Here is a 26,432-nt window from a genome sequence, read left to right on the forward strand (position 1 = left end):
GAACCTGACACATACAATGATACCGTCATCCCCCGATCCCTTCATAGCGTTACTGTATAATGTCCCAGCATTCCCAGCAGTGTCACCTCTCCAGTCAGCAGCTCAATCATCTTGTAGGTGAGTTCTAGGATCTTCTGCTCATTGATGTCCTCATGTATCGGGGGGTGAGGTGGAGGCCCCGTGATTGGGCTCAGGGGTCTTTCCCATCCCTCAGACACAGGGTCCTGACAGCGCTCACTAGAGGTCTTCTTCACTACTGTGTAATCCTGGTTATGGAGAGACACATTAATAAACCTCACTACAGACATTTCCAGAGTCCTCACCTCTCCAGTTCTGTCCATCTGTTATTCCCATAGATAAGAATGATGTAATGTAACATCATCAGAATCTCTCACCTCTCCAGTAAGCCGGAAGAGGATCTCTAGGGTGAGGTGTAATATCCTCTCTGCCATCTTGTCCTTATCCATCCTTGACAGGTCAATTGGGAAAATTCTCTTCAATAGAAGCTCTCTAATGAGAGGATCCGAAATTGTAGGGACCTGAATAGGGAGAAGATGACGATACAACATGATCAAGATCCCATGTCAGGATACAATTATTGGAAATAATGTTTGTATGGACTGAACTTTTATTATCTTATCAAAACAGTTCTTCCATATTTGAGGTCAATCTGCATTACACATTCAAATCAATAACTACTGGCGGCAGTGGCAGTAGTGATGGTAGCATGTAGGACACGCAATCTCTATAAATCATCATGGAGCAGGACAGTCACATAAGAAACATAGTGGCAACCAAAATCATCATCACAACAATAAAAACAGAGTGAAGTAGACCACGGATACATGAGCGCTGGAGTTGAGAGAATATAACACACTCAGTAGATATTTTTTTTGTTCCAGTTGTTCAATCCAATCACAAAGTATAGGACTCCATTAGTTTTCTACCAAGTATCTGCATTATCTGAATGTTTTTGACATTCGGTGTTGTGAAGGAGTCAGATTTGTGGACAGGGAGACACCTAAAGCCCGCTTTACACACTACAATATATCTTACGATGTGTCGGCGGGGTCACGTCGTAAGTGACGCACATCCGGCATCGTAAGGTACATTGCAGTGTGTAACAGCTACGTGAGATTGCGAATGAACGGTAACGTAAATCGCACGCACGTCATTCATTCCTCATGAATTGAACGTCAGGTTGTTCATCGTACCCGGGGGAGCACACATCGCAGTGTGTGACACCCCGGGAACGATGAACAGATCTTACCTGCGTCCTGCGGCTCCCGGCCAGCAATGCGGAAGGAAGGAGGTGGGCGGGATGTTTACGTCCCGCTCATCTTCGCCCCTCTGCTTCTATTGGCCGGCTGCCGCGTGACGTCGATGAGACGCCGAACGTCCCTCCCACTCCAGGAAGTGGATGTTCGCCGCCCACAGCGAGGTTGTATGGACGGGTAAGTATGTGTGACGGGGGTTAATCGTTTGTGCGACACGGGCAACAAAATTGAACGTGCCGCACATACGATGGAGGCGGTTACGATCGCATACGATATCGTATGCAGAATCGTAACATGTAAAGCAGGCTTTATATGTCCTGATATCAGAAACAGAGGATGGTGGAGAAGCTGAAAGCCGGACACGTAAGATGGTACACAGCCTGAACGTCATGTGTTTTATATCCTTCCCACAGAATCTGCTGTCTACACTGATAGTTGTGGAGATTATCACTACAGGAGCTGCTCAAGTTACAGACTCCAGAAACATGTAGCAATTGACAGAAATACAAACATTGATGGTCCTGAGGAGCGTCCATGAAGGAGATTTACAGGAGTCATTAATTCTAACAGCCGCTAAGATTGGGCGATTTTGCAAAATAATATAATCTCAAATTTATTTTATTTTTCATTAAGAATGATTTTTTATTTTAATTTCATTATTTTTGTGTGCAGACTTAGAAGGCCATCATCAGCATCCTCAAATTTGCTAGAATCTATTCCAAAAGGTGGCATAAATTCTAGCAGAAATCTACTCCAGCTTAATGGGAACCTGAGATGGGTAAATCGGCAATTAGTGGGAACCTGTCCGCTGCCTTAGCCCCTCTCCCGAGCTGCCACCTTGACTTGATTGCACGTTAATTCTATGTTCTAACAAGCATTTTTTATGGCTTAGTGATTGATAAAGAACTATAAAATCAACTTTAAAATTGCGCTCACAATATGCTATTTAGTGGGTAACTAGTTGGTTATAGTTTATTTCCTCAGACTAATCCTTCCTCTTATCTTGTAAGTACACTCCTGTCAATGACATGGTTGGAAAGAGCAACCTCACTGCCATGTCTGTGTGAAACCTTGTGCAGCAGACTGTCTACATTGGAAGGAGCAGTGAAGCCAGAGAGTGCACACACCCTGGTTCACTGTGCATTACCAGGGAGCAGAACGTCGTGCAAAATTTTCAAAGATATGAAGAAATCTATCTTTGGAGAGCAGAGAGCACAAAAGGTGATCACCACTGTCAAGCAAGCAGGTGTGGACTCACCGCGCCACCGGTTAGGCCTACCTCAGAGGGGTATGACTACATTACTATTGGGTATTCACCACAGCCTCTGTCGGGGAGGTTGGACTTGGTTGCCGGTAGAAACCAGGTACCATTCTGGGGTAGTCCCTGGTAGTAGCAGTTGACTCCAGGGGTCAAGAGCGAGGGAATAGGAAGGTACGAGGACAGGCTAGGAATGACAGGCAGGACAAGTTTAGGAGTGTCAGGCAGGACATGTGTGAGTGCAAAAACACAATCAGGTCACAAGCCGGGTGTAGGATCACAGGCTGGACACTGGACAGGTTCAGGATACTGGTTAGATTACATGAACGAGATCGAGGTACTGGATACAGGCTGATGTGCAGAGGGAATCTGACGTGCAAGGAACCTTGTTGCTCCCCCCCCTCCCAAAGGGGCGAATGCTTTATGTTTCTAGTGCCTCTCATTTCTAGGTTAAGGGCTCTGCCCCTTTAAGTGGCGGGGAGTGTGCGCGCCATAAGCGCACTCCAAGAAGACCTGCGCGGCATGCGTAGAGCCTGGAGGCTGGAAGCCACGGCAGGGGACACAGGAGAGAACCATGCAGAGCAGCAGTGAATGCATCAGCGTTACTGCCAGGAGACATAAGAGGGGAAGTTCAGCGATGCCGATGGCATTAAACCCTATGGAGTGAGAGTGGGTAAGTGCTTGGTTAATGGTCACCTGGTGGAGTCGTGACAGGCACAACTCCTATGTAGGCATGAAGACAAATAGCTGCTGCTGTCCCATGACTGGTGGATAAATACTCCAGGAAAATATTGGATCAAGTTGGATGAAAATATGCTAGGTGGGCTACGCTGCTGCAGTAAATCGATTCTTTAAGAAGGTTTTTTATTTCTCAAAGCGTTTGAACACCATACCGGCGCCCATATCAAGTGAAAAAACTTTATATATTTAAATCTGGTGGGGGTTATCAAAACAAATGGGTATAAAAACTGCATAAATCATGGCCATGAATAATAAAACAATATTAAGCAAAAAAAGATTAAAATCAAGGGAAAAGAGGAACTCTCAAGAATACATAAATTGGACGCCAGACCATGTATATATTGATTACTTAGGATAAAACATATTGGGATATTTGGAGTTAAAAAATGGGTCTGCTGATAAAAATGTATATTAAAATAAAATAACAATCAGAACGGTAAAAACACATAAGAAAAAGGAAATTTGTGACCCCATGGAGTTACTGTACAGAGAAAAAATATGGTGTGTATATAAATAAAATAATTAAATAAAAATGTCAGTAATTTCATTGAGCCCACAGGGTTTGATGGTGCTGATCCTGTATATACAATATATTTAATGTCTCTTCAAGGTCTCCATAGGGTTTGGGAGTTCAAGGGAAATTGATTCAATTGGTGTGATGGGAGATACTGTCATATGAAAAAGTTTGGGCACCCCTATTAATGTTAACCTTTTTTTTTTTATAACAATTTGGGTTTTTGCAACAGCTATTTCAGTTTCATATATCTAATAACTGATGGACTGAGTAATATTTCTGGATTGAAATGAGGTTTATTGTACTAACAGAAAATGTGCAATCCGCTTTTAAACAAAATTTGACTGGTGCAAAAGTATGGGCACCCTTATCAATTTCTTGATTTGAACACTCCTAACTACTTTTTACTGACTTACTAAAGCACTAAATTGGTTTTGTAGCCTCATTGAGCTTTGAACTTCATAGGCAGGTGTATCCAATCATGAGAAAAGGTATTTAAGGTGGCCACTTGCAAGTTGTTCTCCTATTTGAATCTCCTATGAAGAGTGGCATCATGGGCTCCTCAAAACAACTCTCAAATGATCTGAAAACAAAGATTATTCAACATAGTTGTTCAGGGGAAGGATAAAAAAAGTTGTCTCAAAGATTTAAACTGTCAGTTTCCACTGTGAGGAACATAGTAAGGAAATGGAAGAACACAGGTACAGTTCTTGTTAAGCCCAGAAGTGGCAGGCCAAGAAAAATATCAGAAAAGCACAGAAGAAGAATGGTGAGAACAGTCAAGGACAATCCACAGACCACCTCCAAAGACCTGCAGCATCATGGTTGCAGATGGTGTCACTGTGCATCGGTGAACAATACAGCGCACGTTGTACAAGGAGAAGCTGTATGGGAGAGTGATGAGAAAGAAGCCGTTTCTGCAAGCTTGCCACAAACAGAGTCGCCTGAGGTATGCAAAAGCACATTTGGACAAGCCAGTTACATTTTGGAAGAAGGTCCTGTGGACTGATGAAACAAAGATTGGTCATACAAAAAGGCGTTATCCATGGAGGCAAAAAAACACGGCATTCCAAGAAAAGCACTTGATACCCACAGTAAAATTTGGTGGAGGTTCCATCATGCTTTGGGGCTGTGTGGCCAATGCAGGCACCGGGAATCTTGTTAAAGATGAGGGTCGCATGGATTCAACTCAGTATCAGCAGATTCTTGACAATAATGTGCAAGAACTAGTGACGAAGTTGAAGTTACGCAGGGGATGGATATTTCAGCAAGACAATGATCCAAAAAACCGCTCCAAATCTACTCAGGCATTCATGCAGAGGAACAATTACAATGTTCTGGAATGGCCATCCCAGTCCCCAGACCTGAATATCATTGAAAATCTGTGGGATGATTTGAAGCGGGCTGTCCATGCTTGGCGACCATCAAACTTAACTGAACTGGAATTGTTTTGTAAACAGGAATGGTCAAATATACCTTCATCTAGGATCTAGGAACTCATTAAAAGCTACAGGAAGCGACTAGAGGCTGTTATTTTTGCAAAAGGAGGATCTACAAAATATTAATGTCACTTTTATGTTGAGGTGCCCATATTTTTGCACAGGTAAAATTTTGTTTAAATGCGGATTGCACATTTTCTGTTAGTACAATAAACCTCATTTCAATCCAGAAATATTACTCAGTCCATCAGTTATTAGACATATGAAACTGAAACAGCTGTTGCAAAAACCCAAATTGTTCTAAAAAAAAAAGGTTAACATTAATAGGGGTGCCCAAACTTTTTCATATAACTGTACCTCTGGTGTTCTTACTGTGTACCCATACGCAATGTTGGGCTAAACCATGCCTCATAAAACCTTTTACAATATTGGACTGGTGTGAATTTAATTTTCGGTGCAGTGTCTGGGTGGATATAACACGCAACAATCATAGAAGCTTGTTATTGCGTGGTGTGGTGCGGACACCTGCAGAAAAAAGCAGTAGAAAAAAGCAGCATTTACGCTACTTGTGAAAACTCCGCCTCAGTGTTCCAAAAATACAAAAAAAATATCTTTTTGATACAAAAAAAATAAATGACATTTTTGTAATTGTTCTTGATTATTTTTTCCAGTTTTATTGGAACAAAAAAAATCTAACTTTTTCTTTACCTCTAGAATAAAAGGGACATAGACCCCCTTCACACATGCGCTCAAAAAACGCATTTGTGTGGTAAGTTCCATTTTACCCATCCGTGAGTTCGTGTTGTGTTGACTCCGCGTCAATCTGGCCATTTGTGTAGGGATGAACTATTCTTAATTATGCCAGATGTATTGTTCCTTTATTCAGTAAATCAAGATACATTAGCCATTGTTTCATATCAGACTGTTCACTGCCTCTTTTTGTATGTTCATTCATGGAACATCTGCTAATTACGGATTGCATCAGCACCCTGCGGTGTACCAGTCTGCATTTGGAGGGTAATTATGTAGTTGAATTGAAACAGTGAACAATGAGAGAACAGCCATGACTGTCTCCCAAAATCTTGTAAGACACAATACCCTGAAATGGAAACTGAGGGATATATAAAGGGCCTTACTCCTGTTACCAGTGTCATTCTACAGGATTTCAGCCTAGGGTCCATAGATCCAGTTGCAGGATTACAAAACTGCTCCACTACCCAACACTGGCTACATACCTTGCAGTGCTCAGTCACCTTCCTAAGCTTGCTGCTATCTTCTCTCAGTGGGTTTCCGCCTTGAGCGGGGTGCTGCTGGCTGGTATAGTTGACCCTGGATGTCACAAAGTCATGATGATTCTAGTTCCTGTTTGTTCATCGCCATTAGAGTGTTAAGGTTCAATCGTAACAAAAGTACAATCGACAGTCACTCCTCTGCTTCTATTATAAACAACTCCATGCCCAGGTGGCTTAAAAAAATAATGTTGCTTCTTCGTATCAGCTATGTTGGCGGAGGCCTTTGCTGATATCATGCCCATATGACCAGAAGGTCACATGGGCATGATTTCCGCTAAGGTCCATTTAGAAACAGGGATTTACACGTTACCGTTACTGTTGTGATTCAGTGACCGAGGAGGATCAGAAAAAAGGACAAAAACTGGGAATCCCAGAGTGTCTCCAGAGTGGTTGGAATCTTAGTAGACTGCAGACCTCACACTGACACACAACTAGAAGTAGCCGTGGGACGTGCCTATGATGACCTGGTCACCTCGACACAGTCGGAGAACTAATTATTCCTACAGAGAGAAATACAAGAAAAGCTAATCTGTCTCGGAGCAGTCCCCCAAAGATATAGATAGCCCTCCACATATAAAGATTACGGTGATGTAGGAAAGCACAGTACACAGGAAGAAAACAGATTCAGCAAAGATGAGGACCAAATTATCTATATAGGAAAGGATAGGAAAGAGCACTGTCTGCAGCCGTTCAAAACCCTAGAAAATACCAACACGTCTGATATGGAAAAATACTGAGTCCGCACAGGCTCTGCCCCCACTAGATCAGTACTCTGGTGTTACTGGGATCCAAGCAAAACACTAATATAGGTACACAGACATTCCCAGCAGGGAATGATCCAACTTCACCCAGACTCCACTCAAGAAAAAAAATCAGAAAATAAGCCTTAGTACCTGTGGAGACACAGGGGTCAGTGGGTGCTCTTGTCCGCTGGCTAGGCCGCCTTTAGAAAGACAGCATGGCCTAGGGTTCATCCCAACTGAACACCCGACCTCCTTAACCGTGGGCGGAACACCACTCAGACAACACAGGGTGAGGGATCACAATATTAAGACTTTATTGGATCCTCAAACAATTAACGGCATATGGCACATAACCAGCAAAACCACAGAATGTAAGCGGCAACAGTTTCTCACCCTTCCACTGGCTCACCAGGGATTAGAATGTCCATGCCTCAGAGCTTCCAGGGCTACTTACTCCATACCAGCAGCACCCCGCTTTCGGCGGGCACCCACCGAGAATGGAATAACGCCAGATTTAGGAAGCTGGCTGATGACCACAAAGCCTTTAGTCATGTGACTGGATTGTCCCAAGCTGGATTCCTTTCTTAGGTAGTCTTTGATATCTCAGCCGAATCCTTGCATTCGATGCTGAAGTCCATCTAGTATTATAATCCAGGTTCAGCTATGGCTTGCCAATTGGATCTGCAGATCCTAGATTGGTATCATGTAGCAAGAGTCTACCCTGGCAATGGACAGTCCTCCTTCTTATACTCCTGAGCTCTCCATACACACCACCGGGGTCTTCACGATTGGTGGATAAGACTGGGCTCTTATTGGCTAGATCTCAAGGCGTATGCAAAAGCAGTGTGTGTGCAGTGAAGTGACAGGAGGTCATCGGAGTATTTAATGAACTCGGATGACCTCCTGACGACACCAGCGCTTCCAGGTGTTGCAGAGTTGTCGTCAGGAGGTCATCTGAGTTAAAAGTATAAAGGCTCAGGTTCAGGCTCATTTTGAGAAAGGTTAGCGAGCGCTCCCCTTGCTTGGCGAGCCGTGAGGGGTTTGCTCATCATCAGTAACGTCACCGCTCATTAGACAGTTTAGGTGACGATGCGCTCTGCGAGACCTGGCAATTCTGATGAGTGGTGAAGTTACTGATGTCACAGCTCATCACATTTGCCGGGTGTCACGGAGCACAGCATGAGCTGGGAGTGGCTGCTGCTCAAAGTCTCTGGAGTGTCTATAGCCTTTGACGGATTTGCTCTGAACTATGTCCTACTAGGGATTTTTACTTTTCTTGGGAACTGAGTGGTGAATTAGGGAAAGTGTCTTTCTGTGTTTTAATGTTTCTGTTTATTGTCAAGTTTCTATTTGTGGATAACATCGGAGTCCCTGGACTATGTTGGACCTGCTGGGATTTTTTTTATTTTATAAATTGGTGAACCAAGGACAGTGTAGGGAATGTTCTTTAAATGAACTATTTTTGTATGTGTGTTTTTTTTTTTCTTTTTACTTACTGGGTTAGTAATTGGTGTGTCTGATAGACACCTCTCCATTACTAACACCAAGGTTTGATGTCAGCTGTGTTTTGGAACAATTCACAACTGACATCATCCCCAAAAACCATAACTCCGCCAAACCACCACGGGATCGGGAATAGCCATGGCAAAACGCCAGAATTGGAGCATCCTGGCGTGGCTGCGGGAAGGTATTTTTCGAATGGGAAGGGCCCAATAACCATGCACCTTCCCAGCCTGATAATATCAGCTCACAGCTATCTTTTTTTTTTCTTGCTAGTTATCAAAAATAGGGGGGACCCCACTTTGTTTTTTTCCCCCCCATTTAATTAGTTATTTAGCTACATAGCTGTACAATCTATGTCTCTGTCATCCATCATTTATCTTTCACCTTTGCACATTTTTAACCCATAAAAATCTTTAGTCTATTGAATGCATTTAATTCTGGTATGCATCACATTGATGCCACACAGATGTCATCTGTGTACGTACGTATTTTTCACAGACCCATAGCCTTCTATTGACCCTTTTCATCTGTGCTGACCGTAAAAAAACAAACATGTCTACTTGTGCATCGCACAGACACATGTGGTTCAGAGGGACACACGATCCATGTGAAAACACAGAAGTGTGAAGATCAACAGAGATTTTAATGAGTGTGCATGTGATCGTATCTCTAGTATGAATGAAAACGGATGACACACGTACTGGGGGCCATAGAGACATGCGACTGTGTACAGATGTATCTCTATGTACCTGTATAATCTGCTTCTGGGTTCCCTGCCTGCAATACAGGTCAAGATTACCACATCCTTCAGTCTCCTTCAGTCTGGGCAGTGGGTCAATGGTAGAGCTGCTGCCTAAAGACAAAGAGTTCCCGAGCCCGAGTCGCAGGGAGACCAGAGGATAGAAGAATTGTCCTTAGTTTATGCACGTGCAGAGAGCTATGGAGCCGACGAGGATGGGTGAAAATCCCAGAAGGCTGGGACAAAAGCCCTGACTGCCGGGATGGTTGGGAACAGTGACAGAAGTTCTAGCTCCAGAAAAAGAGAAGAACCGTCCATTAGGGAGTTATATGGGAACAGGAAGAGAAATGTCACCAGCACTGAGGGGGTTATTGTGTCCTATGCCCAGTAATGGGGAATTTCCACATACCTCCACCTGCAGAGCGCACACTAGATATATGGCTCTGCTTACAGGACCTGTGATGATGTCACATGGAGGGGAGGAGTCAGGGGTCACATGATCATCTCCTCAGTGTGTGCAGGACTGGATGAGGAGAAGGTTATGTGTGGGGTCAGGAGGGGTTTACAGTGTGGATGTAGCAGAACCGCGTGTGTACGACATGTATGGAGCAAAGCTGTGTGTGTACGATGTCTGCAGAGCAGAGTCGCGTATGTACAATATCTACGGAACAGAGCCGCATGTGTACGACTTCTATGGATCAGACAAATGAGTGTAGGACGTCCACAGAGCAGAACCGCATGTGTACGACGTCTACGGAGTGGAGCCGCGTGTGTATGACGTCTACAGAGCAGAACCGCATGTGTAGGATGTCCACGGAGTGGATCCGCATGTGTACGACGTCTACGAATTGGAGCCGCGTGTGTATGACGTCTACAGAGTTGAGCCGCGTGTGTAGAATGTCCACAGAGCAGAACCGCATGTGTACGACGTCTACGGATTGGAGCCGCGTGTGTATGACGTCTACAGAGCAGAACCGCATGTGTAGGATGTCCACAGAGCAGAACCGCATGTGTGCGACGTCTACGGATTGGAGCCGCGTGTGTATGACGTTTACAGAGCAGAACCGCATGTGTAGGATGTCCACAGAGTGGATCCGCATGAGTACGACGTCTACGAATTGGAGCCACGTGTGTATGACATCTACGGAGTTGAGCCGCATGTGTAGGATGTCCACAGAGCAGAACCGCATGTGTAGGATGTCCACAGAGCAGAACCGCATGTGTAGGATATCTACAGAGCAGAACCGCATGTCTAGGCTATCTACAGAGCAGAACCGCATGTGTAGGATGTCTACAGAGCAGAACCGAATGTGTAGGATGTCTACAGAGCAGAACCGAATGTGTAGGATGTCTACAGAGCAGAACCGCATGTCTAGGATGTGCACAGAGCAGAACCGCATGTGTAGGATGTCTACAGAGCAGAACCGCATGTGTAGGATGTCTACAGAGCAGAACCGCATGTGTAGGATGTCTACAGAGCAGAACCGCATGTGTAGGATGTCTACAGAGCAGAACCGCATGTGTAGGATGTCTACAGAGCAGAACCGCATGTGTAGGATATCTACAGAGCAGAACCGCATGTGTAGGATATCTACAGAGCAGAACCGCATGTGTAGGATATCTACAGAGCAGAACCGAATGTGTAGGATGTCTACAGAGCAGAACCGCATGTGTAGGATGTCTACAGAGCAGAACCGAATGTGTAGGATGTCTACAGAGCAGAACCGCATGTGTAGGATGTCTACAGAGCAGAACCGCATGTGTAGGATGTCTACAGAGCAGAACCGCATGTGTAGGATGTCTACAGAGCAGAACCGCATGTGTAGGATGTCTACAGAGCAGAACCGCATGTGTAGGATGTCTACAGAGCAGAACCGAATGTGTAGGATGTCTACAGAGCAGAACCGAATGTGTAGGATTGTCTACAGAGCAGAACCGCATGTGTAGGATGTCTACAGAGCAGAACCGCATGTGTAGGATGTCTACAGAGCAGAACCGCATGTGTAGGATGTTCACAGAGCAGAACCGCATGTGTAGGATGTCTACAGAGCAGAACCGCATGTGTAGGATGTCTACAGAGCAGAACCGCATGTGTAGGATGTCTACAGAGCAGAACCGCATGTGTAGGATGTCTACAGAGCAGAAACGCATGTGTAGGATGTCTACAGAGCAGAACCGCATGTGTAGGATGTCTACAGAGCAGAACCGAATGTGTAGGATGTCTACAGAGCAGAACCGCATGTGTAGGATGTCTACAGAGCAGAACCGCATGTGTAGGATGTCCACAGAGCAGAACCGCATGTGTAGGATGTCCACAGAGCAGAACCGCATGTGTAGGATGTCTACAGAGCAGAACCGAATGTGTAGGATGTCTACAGAGCAGAACCGAATGTGTAGGATGTCTACAGAGCAGAACCGAATGTGTAGGATGTCTACAGAGCAGAACCGAATGTGTAGGATGTCTACAGAGCAGAACCGCATGTGTATGACGTCTACAGAGCAGAACCGCATGTGTAGGACGTCTACAGAGCAGAACCGCATGTGTAGGATGTCTACAGAGCAGAACCGCATGTGTAGGATGTCTACAGAGCAGAACCGCATGTGTAGGATGTCTACAGAGCAGAACCGCATGTGTAGGATGTCTACAGAGCAGAACCGCATGTGTAGGATGTCTACAGAGCAGAACCGCATGTGTAGGATGTCTACAGAGCAGAACCGCATGTGTAGGATTTCTACAGAGCAGAACCGCATGTGTAGGACGTCTACAGAGCAGAACCGCATGTGTAGGATTTCTACAGAGCAGAACCGCATGTGTAGGATATCTACAGAGCAGAACCGCATGTGTAGGATTTCTACAGAGCAGAACCGCATGTGTATGACGTCTACAGAGCAGAACCGCATGTGTATGACGTCTACAGAGCAGAATCGCATGTGTATGACGTCTACAGAGCAGAACCGCATGTGTAGGATGTCTACAGAGCAGAACCGCATATGTAGGATGGCTACAGAGCAGAACCGCATGTGTAGGATGGCTACAGAGTAGAACCGCATGTGTAGGATGTCTACAAAGCAGAACCGCATGTGTAGGATGTCCACGGAGTGGATCCGCATGTGTACGACATCAACAGAGCGGAGCCGTGTCTGCGTATGTATGACGTCTACGGAGCGGAGCCGCGTGTGTATGACGTCTACAGAGCAGAACCGCATGTGTAGTATGTCTACGGAGCGGAGCCACATGTGTACGACGTCTACGGAGCAGAGACGCGTGTCTATGACGTCTACAGAGCAGAAAAGCATGTGTATGATGTCTACGGAGCGGAGCCGCGTGACTATGACGTCTACAGGGCAGAAAAGCATGTGTAGGATGTCTACGGAGCGGAGCCGCGTGTGTATGATGTGAACAGAGCGGAGCCGTGTGTATACGATGTGGGTGGAGCAGAGTCGTCTATGTATGATGTGTAGAGATCGGAGCCATCTGTATACAATCTGTGCTGAGCAGAGTCGCGTGTGTACGACGTATGGAGGGGGGACATGTGTAGGATATTTACAGAGCAGAGGTGTCTATGTACAATGTCTATTCAGCGGCGCTGTTTGTAGTATCTGAACAGAGCAGAACTATATTAATCATGGAACCAGTGCTTCAGCTGTTTCTCCAAAGTGTCCCAAGTGACTGTACCAGGAGCTCAGAGGGACATCTGATATTTTCAGATTTTATAGCAGATGATTATATTATCAAACATGATACAGGTGAAGAGCACATCATTATCCCAGCTATACCTCCAGCTCTTCTCAGAAAAAAAACTGGTATTTTTTAACAGTTCCTAACTTGAGATGAGCGAACCTATTCAATAAAGGTTCACCAATTTCAAATTCGGTATGAGCCTTAGCTTGTTCGTTCGGACTTGGTAACCCTGAGCCCTTTTCTCACAAATCGGCAATGTACCGTATTATTCTATCACTACTCGTGATTTAAAAACATGCTTTTCTACTAACATGCTTTTGTATGGGATTGTGGTGCTGTATGATGAACAGGGTGATGTGTTTAATGAGTGGAGGGGGTGAGGACTTGGGAGAAGCCAGAAGAGCACATTTTTTTAACTTTATTTGCGGATCTTCCTGCAGCAAATTACAGAGCAGCAAACATCCATGAAGTTCAGACACAAGGGCTTGTGTCATTGGATGCATGTGTCACATGTCCGTCTGCATATAAATTGCGGACATGTAGCTTCGGCGCTAGTTTGTGAATCTTGAATGTTAGTGATGGTGCTACACAGTTAGCTTAGCTGGGGGTTTAATAGTTGAGATAGATAGGATAGTGATAGTGTAGAATAGGGATGTCCAGTATAAGGAAAGCTGTGCGCCACAAATTGGCATTTAATGATAGAAATAGGGATAGGTACTTGTCAGTGCCTGGTAAAGAGTTGTCAGTGAAGGATCTAAATAGCTATTGCTACACATTACTGACTGCTCCCAATTAGCCAGTGAAAGACATTTCTAGGTATTGCTACATATTACTGGCTGCTCCCACTTAGGCAGTGAAAGACATTTCTAGGTATTGCTACATATTACTGGCTGCTCCCAATTAGCCAGTGAAAGACATTTCTAGGTATTGCTACATATTACTGGATGCTCCCAATTAGCCAGTGAAAGACATTTCTAGGTATTGCTACATATTACTGGCTGCTCCCAATTAGCCAGTGAAAGACATTTTTAGTTATTGCTACATATTACTGGCTGTTCCCAATTAGCCAGTGAAAGACATTTCTAGGTATTGCTACATATAACTGGCTGCTCCCAATTAGCCAGTGAAAGACATTTCTAGGTATTGCTACATATTACTGGCTGTTCCCAATTAGCCAGTGAAAGACATTTCTAGGTATTGCTACATATAACTGGCTGCTCCCAATTAGCCAGTGAAAGACATTTCTAGGTATTGCTACATATTACTGGCTGCTCCCAATTAGGCAGTGAAATCCATTTCTAAGTATTGCTATGTATTACTGGCTACTCCCAATTAGCCAGTGAAAGACATTTGAGGCATTGCTACTTTTAAGGCCTGCTCCCAATTAGCCAGTGAAACCCATTTCTAGGTACTGCTACGTATTATGGCTTGCTCCCAATTAGCCAGTGAAACCCATTTCTAGGTATTGGTATAATGTGCAATACAGGGTAATATTGTGGTACTGTGTTAGCCAGAAAAATCAATTGAAATACTATGTCCCAAGAATAACAAAAGTATTTTAGGAGTGATGCCTTTATAGGCTAACCAGAAAAATTATATTAGCAAGCTTTCAGAGCAGAGGCTCCTTCTTCAGGCAAATTACAAATGAAGTACTGAGACCCATGTCCTGTTTTAACATTCATTTAAATGTTGTGTTTGGTCTCAGTAATTCATTTGTAATTTGTAGTATTTCAATAGGTATTGGTATGTATTACTGGCTGCTCCCAATTAGCCAGTGAAAGACATTTCTGGATATTGCTACATATTATTGGCTGCACCCAATTAACCAGTGAAAGACATTTGTAGATATTACTACGTATTACTGGCTGCTCCCAATTAGGCAGTCAAAGACATTTCTAGGTATTGCTACGTATTGCTGGCTACTCCCAATTAGCCAGTGAAAGATATTTGAGGTATTGCTATGTATTACAGCCTGCTCTCAATTAGCCAGTGAAACCCATTTCTAGGTATTGCTACATATTACTGGTTGCTCCCAATTAGCCAGTGAAAGACATTTGTAAGTGTTCCTATGTATTATGGCTTGCTCCCAATTAGCCAGTGTAACCCATATCTGGGTATTGCTACGTTTTACGGCCTGCTTCCAATTAGCCAGGGAAACACATTTTTAGTATTGCTATGTATTACTGCCTGCTTCAAATAAGGAGTCACTCATATGTATAGGTATTGTTACTTAGTACTGCCTGCTGTCAATTTGCTAGTGAACTAGCTATAGAAGTCTTGGTACTTTTCATTGACTGCTCAAAATTATGCAGTCAAACACATTTGTAGTTATTGTTAGTTATTACTGCCTGCTGTCAATTTGTTAGTGAAGTAGGTAAAAAGGTCTTGGCAGTTTTCATTGCTAGGTCAAAATTATGCAGTCAATCACATTTCCAGGTATTGATAGTTGCAGTTGTTGCTGTAAATTTGCTAGTGAACTAGGTAAAAAGGTCTTGGCATTTTTCAGTGTGTGCTCCAAATTACGCAGTGAACCACATTTGGAGTTATTGGTACTTTTATGTGCTTTCACAGTATTGCCAACTCAGGCAGGAAATTAATAAATGATCTTTTGTGTCAGGTATCTGACAGGTGTGGTCGTAGGGTTGACAAACATCTTTTTAAAAGGGGAAGGGTACATCAACCAGGAGTGGTAAATCACAACAAGGTTGTGGTGGAAGAGTGATGCCCAAAATCTTTGTGAGTTGGATCCTTGCCCGGACAAAGTAAGGTCAGAGCAGGATCCCGACCCTTGTCAACTGACGTTAACCCCTGGGGGAGGTGATGATGAGATTCAGATACCTGAGGCACACGTGTACTGTCCTGTGATGGAACAGTAGGAGTGGGACAACATAGAGCATGACGATGAAATTCTAGATCCCACTTGGTGTGAATTCAGACACATGCAGCTGAGTAGCTCAGCAGATGAGGAGGAAGAACATGTTACGTTGGTGATTCCTGCACAAGCACATAGTGATGCAACCATGAGAAGCATTGCATCTTCACCTACAACTCTGGCTGTGGCCAGCAGCGGGTGCGGGTCTGCAGATCGCAGGAAGGGTTACGTAGCCTGGGTCTTTTTTGAGACTGCAAAGAATGACCCAACTTTCATTATCTGACAACATTGTAAATAACAACTCAGAAGAGGGAAAAACTCAAATATTTTGACTACTACATGCATGAACAGGCACATGCACAACCAACATGCAATACTGTGGGAGTCTTACTGCAATAAAATGCGGACTACCGGGCCTACCCAACCACTGGCTGTCAAATCAACCGCATCTGCTGCTTCTTCCTCCTCCTGCGTCAACTATCAAAACTATTCTCACACAGGTCTCCGACCACAGAACCTCCACTTTTTTAGTCGCTACAGTTTGGGTGAGTGAGAGCCTGTTAGCTTTTACAGAAGTGACCGTGCCTGGTAGTTTTGATCCATGTGAGACACCGAGCATGTCACATGCTTTTCAATCCAGCTTTACATCTCTGTCTACACCTCCCTCACAGTACACCAGATGCTTGGGTACACCTTACTCCACCCTCTCTCAGCACATCAGCCAGCCCTCGGTCCCGCAGTTTTGGTCACGTAAAAGATCATTTCTTCCCACACATGCCAAAGTGAAGAGCTTGAACTTCACCATATATAAACTGGTGGCCAGGGAAATACTGCCTTTCCGCCTAGTGGATACAGAAGGTTTCCGAAACCTGATGGCCTTTGCAGTCCCCCAGTACTAGTTGCCCTTTTGCGATTACTTCTTTAGTAAAGCTGTGCCTGCGCTACACCATCACATCACAGACAACATTACCTTTTCATTGAAAAACTCTGTCTCCCAGGATACATTTCACCACTAACACCTGAACAATCAAGCATGGTCAGCGTTACATCTCACTGACAGGACACTGGGTTACTCTGGTGGCTGCAGGGGAACGTAGGAAAGGGGCTGCTTTCCAAGTCTTGAAATCCCTTGTGGGACAATCCTCTGGATCTACCGCTTCCTCCACTGCTCCTGTTTTCTTCACCTCCTCTAGGGCCTCCATCTGCACCCTCAAACTCTCCCTTAATGTAACACATGTATACCAAGAGTGCACAGAGGATCCCCCACCTCTGTACAGCTCAGCCAGGGCTCAACGCAATCAGGCAGTGTTGAAATTAACATTGAAGAAGCAAGTCACACAGCAGAAGGGTTGTGGAGCGCTATTCGGGTCGAGTTTGATAAATGGCTGACTCCACTGAACCTGGAACCAGGGAAGGCCCTGTGTGATAACAGTGAAAACCTGATGGCATCCCTGTGCCTGGGCCACATCAGACATGTGCCTTGAATGGCTCATGTCCTAAACCTGGTTGTACAGAAATTTCTAGCCCAATATCCCAGCCTGGATGCGCTGCTGCAGAAAAAACGGTCAATGTGTGCATGCTTCTGCTGTTCGCACCCCGTGACTAATCGATTTGCAACACTACAAAGGTATTTCGGCCTACCAGTTAACCAGTTTATATGCGATATGGCAACACGGTGGAATTCCACTCTGCACATGTTGCAGCGAGTGTGGCTGTAGCAGCAAATCCTAGTGAAGTATACCTTAACTCCTAGCCTGGAACCATGAAGAACAGATGTGGGGCAATTCACAATTATGGAGTGGGCATAGATGAAGGACCTTTGCACCCTTCCGCACAGTTTTGAAATGGCTACAAAGATGGTTAGCACTGACAATGCCATCATCAGCATTACTATTCTGCTCATCTACATGTCGTTCTGGCCGCTCATTCAGTGTATCATTTGCTGTCTCCACATCTTCTCTTCTTCCTCTCACTGTTGGGGTCCCTCAAGATTCAGTCCTTGGCCCTCTTCTTTTCTCCCTCTACACTGCCCCAATTGGAATGACCATCAGCAGATTTGGCTTTCAGTACCATCTTTATGCTGATGACACACAGCTATACACCTCATCCCCTGAGCTCACCCCCGCTGTACTACAGAACACAAGTGACTGCCTGGCTACAGTTTGCAACATCATGTCTGCTCTCTATCTGAAACTTAACCTTTCCAAAACTGAACTTCTTTTCCCTCTGTCTTCCAACCTTCGTAAACCTGACATTTCCCTCTCTGTGTGTGACACAACGATAAGTCCTAGGCAGCAGGCCCGCTGTCTGGGTGTTATACTTGACACTGATTTTTCTTTCACCTCCCACATACAATCTCTTGCCCACTCCTGCCGCCTGTACCTCAAGAACATCTCTAGAATCTGCCCCTTTCTCACAATGGAAATGACAAAAACCCTCACCGTGGCCCTGATCCACCATCGCCTTGACTACTGTAACTCTCTATTAATTGGTCTCCCCCTAACTAGACTTTCTCCTCTACAATCCATCCTTAATGCTGCAGCCAGGGTCACCTATCCGGCTAACCGCTACTCGGATGCCTCTGCTCTGTGCCAGTCATTGCACTGGCTGCCCATATATCACAGGATCCAATTCAAACTGCTTGTTCTCACCCACAAAGCTCTCCACAGTGTGGCACCCTCCTACATCTCCGCCCTCGTCTCGGTCTATCACCCCACACATTCTCTACGCTCTGCAAATAACTTTTGACTAACATCCACACTAATTTGAACCTCCCACTCCCAGATCCAAGACTTTTTCCAAGCTGCGCCAATCCCCTGGAACGCTCTACCCCAAAAAGTTAGGACGAATCATAACTTGCTCGGCTTCAGACGCAACCTAAAAACGCATCTTTTTAGGGTGGCCTATTCACACTCCCTAGCCGAACTAAATTCAAATAGTCCTTTCACAACTCCTCAGAACATAACCCCACGTCAAATTCCATGGCACCCAAATGCATCTCAAGATTCTGGCCAACTGGTCCAGGAAGCCATTATCTATCCCCCATTTCCTTGAGACTGCTGGATTGTCATTGTAAATAAGCACTTGTACCTTGCCCCCCCCCCAATCTCATTGTAGATTGTAAACTCTCACGAGCAGTGTTGTCTTTTTTCCCTCTAAATATTGTATTTTCTATAACTGTTACTTGTTTGTATATAATCCTCCTGTATTGTAAAGCACTGCGGAATATGTTGGCGCTATAGAAATAAAGATTATTATTATTATTATTATTATGTTGGAGCACACTTTGAATATGTGTTTTGATAATGCTTTTACCCTGCAAATGTTTTGATACTGCTTTTGATATTGCTACCGGTGTAGAGTTGATATGTTAGTAATGTTCATTGATGGTGCCTCCCATGAAGGGAAGATTGTTGTTTGCTTGATGCATTTACAAAGTAAGGTGTACAAAACTTTGAATTGCTGCGGCCCGGGAGTGCCGTCATTTGCTGTGGGGCAGTGTGGCGCCACTGAGGCTTCAGTCGCCACAGAGTATTGCACTCAACATTGGGTGTAATGCTAAACCCAGTTCCTGAAGAGGTCAGTCCCGGTTTCACTACATTACACACTCAATATACACCAGGTTGCCCTGTTCCCACTGGGGACCGAGCTAGGGTTGGCTAATAAAGGGGTTGCCAACAGAGAAACTATTTATAGGATGCCCTTAACAGGGGCCCCAGTCCCACTAGCTTAGAACCTGGGAGGGGGGGAGGGACTGCCAGCAGAGGGAGTTAGTTAAGAGTTCTCCAGCAGGAGAGCAAGGGAGCGGTCGCATCTACAGGTGCTCCGGTGGGAAGGAGGAGAGGTTCACAACAGTTGCTGCGGGGAGAGGGATCTATGCTCCCCACGGAACCGACGCCACACAGGGCGTCAGGACCCTAGGGAAGATCATACTCCACGTTGGTTTTCCAGAATCTGCCTGGACGGGGAAAGTTTCAAGCTTCCCTGACCACACAGAATACTTACAGCAGTATAAAGCAGTGGTGAACTGCTCAGGCCAAAAAAAACAGGTGCCCTGACCTCACAAAGCTCGACACCACAGTGCCATATAGGAACCAGGCCCTCGCTTCAAGCTGGACCTCACATCGGAACCGCGCACCTGCATATAGGGACAAGAGTACATCTCGTGAAACCCAGGGTCCCCTCGTAGCTTCAAGCCAGGGGATGCAAAGACAGGCGTTACAAGGAGAAACCCACCGAACACCAACCTGGGCTGACCTCTAAAGGAAATCGGGTTCAACGGAGCCCATCATAGCAAAAGTGAGTAAAACAACCTGGAACCGCAGCCATATACTCTGACTCTTTATTACCCATACTGCCGCTCCCCACCACCATTACTACTATTATCCCCATCATCCTCCCCGCGGCCCGCTCTACGGAGCTGGGCTACGCTGCCCGTGACCACGACAGTCGACGGCCTAGCAACGAGTAGGTTGAAACACACCTGCCCCTTGGGGCGCTACATAGATACATAGTGGAGATTATACAATATGCAGAAATTCTAATTTGACAAATCTCACAAATTTATGGAAAACAATTCAGGAAAGTTCGGTTTGCGTCAAAGTTATTGCCGCCAATTTGCTGACTTTATGGAGCGAACTGCAAAAAAATGTCTATCCTGGAGAATACAGATTTTTGCAAAATTCAAGATTACTCATGATTAAATTCACTCATCTCTATTGCACAGCTCCACTCCATAAACATCATACCCACATGGCCCTGCCCCATTCTCTACACAGCATAGCCACATAAGAAAACCATCTACATAGTCATACCTCCCAACCGTCCGTAAATTCTGCTGTGTTTAACTGTCCAAGCAAAGTGGATGTGATTTCATGAAAAGACGCCGCTGAACTCTGCGGTTTTGGTGCTTTTTTTCCGTCTAGAGGCTTCTATGTGGAGCTTAAAAAAAACACATGGAGAAAACTGCAGTTACTGAGTGTAGACTCAAAGCTTTAATGTGCTATTAAAACTCTTAAAAACGCAAGAAATAATGGGGAAAAGGCATAAAAAATGCAGCAAAAAGGCAGCAATCAGGGAAGATTGTTATTGTGTAATTTGGTGCAGGCACCTACAGAAAGCAAAAAAATAAATTTATGCAACATGTGAACACGGCCTTACAGGCACAAAACAAGAATATGTCATATAGTGAAGCTGATATAAATATCAGAACGTTCAGGCAGATACGACTATGAATGAATGAAGAGTCCAGGGCATCTGCTGAACATCCCTCACTGCAAATGGGGGTGGTCAAAATTTGCCGTGGCGCATACTTTGTCCCTCTTTCTGTTCTTCAAACGTTGGGAGGTATGTACATAGTGTACCCACCTGGCCTTGCTGCATACCCACACATCCCTGTCCTGTACTCATATGGTCCAGCTCTGTTTCCATACTCTGTTTTGCTCTGTACTTTTTGTTCACGCAGCTGTTTATTAATGTTTTTGTTTTGTTTATATTTGATTGTTGAAGACCACAGTGTGAATGTCCACCTGCATAATACTGTAAGGCCAAGTGCACACTTTCACTATTGGTGAGGGTTTTTTTTTTACCTCATACTTGTAACATAAAACCAGGAGTGGGTGATAAATGCAGCAGTTGTGCCCGTGTTACTATTCTACTTTTCCTCTGATTGTTCCTCTCCTGGTTTTCTCTTACAAATCCTGAGGTAAAATCTCCCCAGATCCTCAGTGTGTGCACTTGTCCTCCTAGAGGAGCGCGGGGCCTTGTTGGGCTTTCGTGTAGTAATACATTGGGAGGTGGCTCCCCCGGGCTGTGCTCCTTTATCCTCCCAGATAACCCCACACTGGTTTATTCCCAGTCACACATGGCTCCTCTATCTTCCCCTGTCAGTCTGAGGCCTTGGTAAGCACAGAGAGGTGAGTCCCTGGAGTTGGGGCCTCCACATTGGGCACGGCTTGTCCTGGCTGGATGGATTTAATGCTTGATGATAATATAAAATTGGTAACTAAGAGCCTCATGTTTTATACGTGTATAGAAGAAGGAATTCATGTAGTCATTAATGGCGGTGTGCTGACCCATCGTGTATGTATATGATTATATATCACCACAGCTTATTTGTGCTCCTGTACATTAATACTACAGGTGTGCGGCTCTGAGCTTTCTTGTATGGATAATGTGACATCATCACAGGTCCTGTAAGCACAGAGCAGCCATATATCTAGTGTGCGGCTCTGCAGGTGGAGGGATGTGGAGATTCCCCATTACTGGGCACAGGGGGCATTAACCCCTTCAGTATTGAATAATTAGGTGATTTTGTATTGCCGACATCTAAGAATCAAAACTTTTTTCTTTGTTCCTTTTCCACCGATGCATACTATTGAACATTGAAAGAAAGGTAACATGGTGATGTACTTGGCCCCCACATGCAAAGTATTGTACTCACTGCACATAGTATTATGCTCCTGTAACGGGGGCAGGGGGCGCCTCAGGGGGTGTAGTCTGGTCCCCTCGCCTTGTGGGCCGCAGGCTGAACCCCAGCCCGGCCGTTACTTGCAAAACAGGTGTGTTGTTGGGGCAGAGTGTGGATGCATGGGGCCCATTCATGACAGCGTTCTTTCTGTGCTCTCCAGCTCCTTCTGCACTGTCAGGAAAGAGACAATTGCAGGCAGCGGGTAAACCAAACACCGATTTATTAAACAAAGCTTCCATCTTTTTGTTTGCAGCAGGTTTACTTTAGTACGTTACAAGTTACAGGTCCTTTTCTACAAAAAAACGGTTTCCTTTTTCTCTACGGGCACTTTCCTTTGCCTGCAGGGGACATACGTTAACCCCCTAGTAGCTGCGCTCTAACCCAGTTTTACTGTAGGGCAGATCCAGCACACACTACCGGCTCTGGATAAGTTCTCACCTCTCCACTTCTTTGTCAGGGCACTAACCTTCGCCTGCAGGGGCCACTTGTTATCCCCCTGATAGCTGCACTCCACTCTAGTACACACCACCGGCTCCGGACTAGTCCCAACTCTTCCACCGTTTCTCATGGGTTTCCTCTGCTTTCTAGCCAAGAGTACTCACTCAGGCTGAGTGCCTCGTCTCACTCCCACACTCTGCCCCGTCACCTCAGACCGAGCTTGCTCGCCTCTCACATCTCACTGGACTCTGCATTCAGAACCCTTCCTTCCCCACCTAAGCTGCCCTGCCCCTTCCTTCCCTGCCACTGTTACCAGGGGAACCACTGCTCTACACTGGCACCTAGTGGGGAAACAGTTTATGACAGGTAACATTTTACCATCAACATTTACAATTTGCTACCATACTACTGTGGCGTCTTCAGGGGGGGAAAAACAGCTCCTTCACTACCAGGGGTCCGACTACCCCTTACACTCCCACAGTGCCGTCATGCCTCCTACACACAGTATAATGTTCATACAGTACCTCCATCCCCCCAAAATATGTTTGTATAGTACTGCTATCTACCCGCCCACACCGTATAATGTTTCCAAAGTATGACCATCGAAAATTCCCCCCCCCCCCCCCCACAGTATAATATTCCTACAGTACTGCCATTCCTATCACAAACACACGCACTCTTAGGCTATGTGCCCACGTTGCGTATTTGCATGCAGTTACTCTGCGCATTGCACTGCAGCGTAACTGCATGCGTTCTGCGTCCCCTGCACAATCTATGAAGATTGTGCATAATTCATGCCCACGTTGCATTTTAGAATGCAGCAATTTGCATGCTGCCAAATCGCTGCGTTCTAAAAAGCAACATGTCACTTCTTTTGTGCGCTCTGCATGCTGTCTCCATTCTATCTATAGGGAGAGGCAGCATGCAGAGTGCACAAATTCTGCAGTCACCAAAGTTTCAGAACGGAGCTTTTCAGCTGCGCTCTGAAGCGCACATGCAGTGACATTACGCTGCGGTGCAGAGCGCACACACCTGGGCACATAGCCTTAGGGCTTTTGCCACAATCAATGTTCACAGTGTTTTGGATACAGCATTTTTTGCTGCGTCGAAAATGCTGCTTTGAACAGTACAATCACAGGGGATGGGATTTATAGAAATCTCCTGCCACTGATTTTGTTTTTAAGGGAACCTGTCACCAGTTTTTTCACTATTAAAGGGGTGGTTCACCCATTTTTTTTATTTTCTGTATGAGTTCTCCTTACCTTTCTAGGCGTTTTCTCCTTTGGCTTCTGTTTCCAGTTCTGGCACTGAGCGGCGCTATCCTGCACGCTCAGTGCCGGTCACATGACCCCCTGGAGCTGTGGCCGCCGGCATCCTCTGACGTCCCGGCATTTCCGGGCTCTCAAACAAGACGGGTACGTCACAGGATGCCGGCGCCACTCAGATTGAGTGACAGGGCTGTGGGCGGTGACTACCGCACATCACAGCCCAGCATCGAGGGGAGGATCCGGAGGACGTCTGTGTGGAGCCGGCTAAGCGTCCTGCAGATGGTGAGGCACGGGGCGCCAGTGTGCAGTACAGGGGGGGGGTCTTCAGCTGAATCCCCCCCCCTGCAGGTAAGTATGTGCTCACACTGTCCACCCGCCCGCTCTGCTGCGATGTCAGGAGAGCGGCCGGTGTCGGGCAGTGTGATCGTGTGCTCCTCCCAGCAGCAAGACACTGACAGGCATGTCACCGCTGTGCTCTGCCATCTGTCCTGCTGCATGGGACCAACTGTCTGCACTCTGTCACCTGCACCACAAGTCACAGAGTGGAGACAGTTGGTGACAGAGCACCTCTGCCCCCCCCCCCGTTCTTTCCCCACTCTCTTCTCTCCCCCCACTCTTCTCCCCCTCCCCTCTTCCCCCTCTTCTCTGCCCCCCTCTTATCCCTCTCTCCTCTCCCCTCTCTTTTCCCTCGCTCTCTTCCCCCCCTCGCTCTCATCTCCCCCCCGCGCTCTCATCTCCCCCCCGCGCTCTCATCTCCCCCCCCGCGCTCTCATCTCCCCCCCCGCGCTCTCATCTCCCCCCCCGCGCTCTCATCTCCCCCCCCGCGCTCTCATCTCCCCCCCCGCGCTCTCATCTCCCCCCCCGCGCTCTCATCTCCCCCCCCGCGCTCTCATCTCCCCCCCCCGCGCTCTCATCTCCCCCCCCGCGCTCTCATCTCCCCCCCCGCGCTCTCATCTCCCCCCCCCGCGCTCTCATCTCCCCCCCCCGCGCTCTCATCTCCCCCCCCCCCGCGCTCTCATCTCCCCCCCCCCGCGCTCTCATCTCCCCCCCCCGCGCTCTCATCTCCCCCCCCCGCGCTCTCATCTCCCCCCCGCGCTCTCATCTCCCCCCCCGCGCTCTCATCTCCCCCCCCGCGCTCTCATCTCCCCCCCCGCGCTCTCATCTCCCCCCCCGCGCTCTCATCTCCCCCCCCGCGCTCTCATCTCCCCCCCCGCGCTCTCATCTCCCCCCCCCGCGCTCTCATCTCCCCCCCCCGCGCTCTCATCTCCCCCCCCCGCGCTCTCATCTCCCCCCCCCGCGCTCTCATCTCCCCCCCCCGCGCTCTCATCTCCCCCCCCCGCGCTCTCATCTCCCCCCCCGCGCTCTCATCTCCCCCCCGCGCTCTCATCTCCCCCCCGCGCTCTCATCTCCCCCCCGCGCTCTCATCTCCCCCCCGCGCTCTCATCTCCCCCCCGCGCTCTCATCTCCCCCCCGCGCTCTCATCTCCCCCCCGCGCTCTCATCTCCCCCCCGCGCTCTCATCTCCCCCCCGCGCTCTCATCTCCCCCCCGCGCTCTCATCTCCCCCCCGCGCTCTCATCTCCCCCCCGCGCTCTCATCTCCCCCCCGCGCTCTCATCTCCCCCCCCCCCCGCGCTCTCATCTCCCCCCCCCCCCCGCGCTCTCATCTCCCCCCCCCCCCCCGCGCTCTCATCTCCCCCCCCCCCCCCCGCGCTCTCATCTCCCCCCCCCCCCCGCGCTCTCATCCCCCCCCCCCCGCGCCCTCATCTCCCCCCCCCCCCCGCGCTCTCATCTCCCCCCCCCCGCGCTCTCATCTCCCCCCCCCCCGCGCTCTCATCTCCCCCCCCCCCCGCGCTCTCATCTCCCCCCCCCCGCTCCTCTCATCTCCCCCCCCTCCCCCCCCCGCGCTCTCATCTCCCCCCCCCCGCGCTCCTCTCATCTCCCCCCCCCCGCGCTCCTCTCATCTCCCCCCCCCCCCGCGCTCCTCTCATCTCCCCCCCCCCCCCCGCGCTCCTCTCATCTCCCCCCCCCCCCCCACGCTCCTCTCATCTCCCCCCCCCCCCCCCGCTCTCATCTCCCCCCCCCCCCGCGCTCTCATCTCCCCCCCCCCCCGCGCTCTCATCTTCCCCCCCCCGCGCTCTCATCTCCCCCCCCCCCGCGCTCTCATCTCCCCCCCCCCCGCGCTCTCATCTCCCCCCCC

The 26,432-nt window shown here is 47.4% G+C and overlaps 1 protein-coding gene across 1 annotated transcript in view; it reads left to right on the forward strand.

The window, feature by feature from the left end:
* The window catches only part of LOC142312863 (uncharacterized), a 402,852-nt gene that overhangs the window by 114,422 nt on the left and 261,998 nt on the right, over positions 1–26,432 (forward strand). The window lies entirely within an intron of this gene.

Source organism: Anomaloglossus baeobatrachus, chromosome 5, assembly GCF_048569485.1.
Source record: "Anomaloglossus baeobatrachus isolate aAnoBae1 chromosome 5, aAnoBae1.hap1, whole genome shotgun sequence".
In the NCBI taxonomy this organism is placed as follows: Eukaryota; Metazoa; Chordata; class Amphibia; order Anura; family Aromobatidae; genus Anomaloglossus; species Anomaloglossus baeobatrachus.